The following is a 2,582-nucleotide window of genomic DNA, read 5'->3' as shown; positions in this document are numbered from 1 at the left end:
CCATAAAGGAAAAGCAAGACACTGACAAATATGGACAGCATGGGAAAATTCTAAATCCATGGTTATACACAAGCAAAGGTTGAAACTTGAGAAAACAAGAAAAATAAAGCAACAAAGCTCAGCCATGCAGCTTAGCTTAGACACAAATAGCCATAGCTTTTTTTTCTTTTTAAGTAAAAGACTGTAAAAATCAACCAAGACGTAAAATATAGATGGTAGATTCAGTAGTAAAAAGCATTTCATTTGACAGTTTCTTCAAGTTTCTTCTACTCTTATATTATATTCAAAAGGTTATATTTGTATTAATGCTACAAAACTTTCTTTTTTTGTAAAAGAAAGTGCTTTTTTTCTAATCTTTATTAAATCACCTGCATGAAGCTCATGTTTTGTACATATATTTTTTTAATATGATTATATTTGAATGAGAGGATGGCAAACAGATAAACATCGAATGAGGGTCTAGCTCACTATATGGCCAGAAGTATGTGAAAAATCACTACTACTTCTATCTGTTTATTGAATTTCCCATTCGAACCATGGTATTAATATAGAGTCGGTCCCATATTTCCTGCTTAAGCAACCTCAACTCTTCTAGAAAGGATTTCCACTAGATTTTGAAGCATGGCTTTGGGATTTTTTTGCCTGTTCAGCCACAAGAGTATTAATGAGGTCAGGCACTGATGTAGGGAGAATAAGCCTGGAGCACATTCAGCGTTCCATTTAATCCCAAAGGTGTTCAGGGTTGTGGTCAGGGCTCTGTGCAGGTCACTCAAGTTATTCCACTCCACCCTTGGCAAACTATGTCTTTAAGTGTTTGCTTTTTACACAGAGGCATTGTCGTGCTTTAACAGGTTTGGACATCTTACAGTACATCCAGTGATGGGAATTCTAAATGCTACTACAACATACATTGTAGACAATTGTGTGCATCCAAAATTATGGCAACAGTTTGGTCAGGTATGTAAACAAAAAATGTCATAAAACGCCATAAAACAAGGTCAATTTGAAGTTTGTTGGAGGTTTGATTGATGTTTTTAATTCATTATTTAAATTGCTAGATTAATGTCATTGTTTGACACATGGGTTAGCTTGAGATCATACTATTTGGGTGAACATACGATGTTGGTCATTAAGAGAAGACATTAACACTGTTAAGTACATACATGTGAATATCATTTAATTCAAATAAAGATTTAATTGACCTTAATTAGATTTAAAGAATTTTGTTTTCAAACACGTTATGTCACTTGGTGCTTTGTGTACTACGGTGTAGCAGATAAAAGTAAAAGAAAGCTTCATCTTGTAGTTTGAAAATTGACATCTTGGAGGATTGCAGCCCAAGGTACACTCAATATGACAGATACGCACAAGATCTGCCTACCCCAGGCTAATAAAAAAAGTTAAATTAAAAAGCTTTATGAACGGTGAGGTTTACTTACAGACAAAAATATGCTATTTTGTGGGCTTGTGTCAAGTGCTCCTGTTTTCATCAATGCATGCGTGTTTTTTTTTCTTTCTTTCATTTTTTCAAATATCAGATTTAATAATTGTTACATAACAGGACTGACAGATCTGCAAGAAGTCGTCCTTCGAAAGATGACGTGTCACTTGACAATAATCATTTTCCAAGCTGCAGAGATTAGAACTTGAACAGAGGTTCAATTTCAAAACACAGAACAACAGGTCTATAAAGCTTTAAGCTGTATTAAGTTGTCTGGTGAAACACACACAAACACACACACTCAGTTAAAGATCCTGTTGTATATCAGATGAGCAAGAGACCATTTTAAGAAAGAGTGCTAGCTTAGCCCAGGAAGCCACACTGACACTGCTCATTATGAAGAAATAATGGTTGAGCTTACATGCGCTGGCCATTATTAATATGCCTTTGCTTGGGGAGGTCGCAGGTTAACTACTATTCCATCTCACCTTGGACGACCTCCAAGAAAATGGCTAATAACCCTGTCAGCTCTTCTGCTGACAATAGCGATTTAGTGAACTTGGGCCTACAGAGAGGACTTGTACGGCTTTAAAACACACAAGACATTGGGAAAGTCCTCCAGCAACAGGATGACCCTCAGCCTAAAGATATGTTGTGCTTGGTAAAGCACTCTGAGGAGGTGGCAGTGGGCACACCGGAGACACAAGGCAGCTTTATTGGGATCACATACAACAGCTGCGATCAATACGGTGATGTAAGCTGGTGAAGGATGGAAAAATAAAGCAGGCGCCCCGCAGCAAAGAAGCAGATAATTGCACCGGCCATGTGGCTCTGGAGAGCTGCTATCTATTCAAACACATTAGCATGCAGCAGACAAAGGGGCCCAGAGATAATTGGTTGGAAGAGATGAAGATGTATCATGCTCAGGCTGCACTGGGACAGGGGACACTGTTGACATCAAATTACTTTGGGTTACAGTAGAGATGTTACTAGGGAAAAGTCTTGGTGTCAAAAGGAAAAGAAAGTCAAAATGGAATGATATTGCAGCTGGAAATAACCAGAATATAACTAATTATGGTGCTAATAATACAATGAAACCTGGATCATACCATTAACCAGTTCATAATAATGTTAGGATTAT

Source organism: Tachysurus vachellii, chromosome 20 (assembly GCF_030014155.1).
Source record: "Tachysurus vachellii isolate PV-2020 chromosome 20, HZAU_Pvac_v1, whole genome shotgun sequence".
NCBI classification, from domain to species: domain Eukaryota; kingdom Metazoa; phylum Chordata; class Actinopteri; order Siluriformes; family Bagridae; genus Tachysurus; species Tachysurus vachellii.
This window is presented reverse-complemented; position numbering follows the sequence as displayed.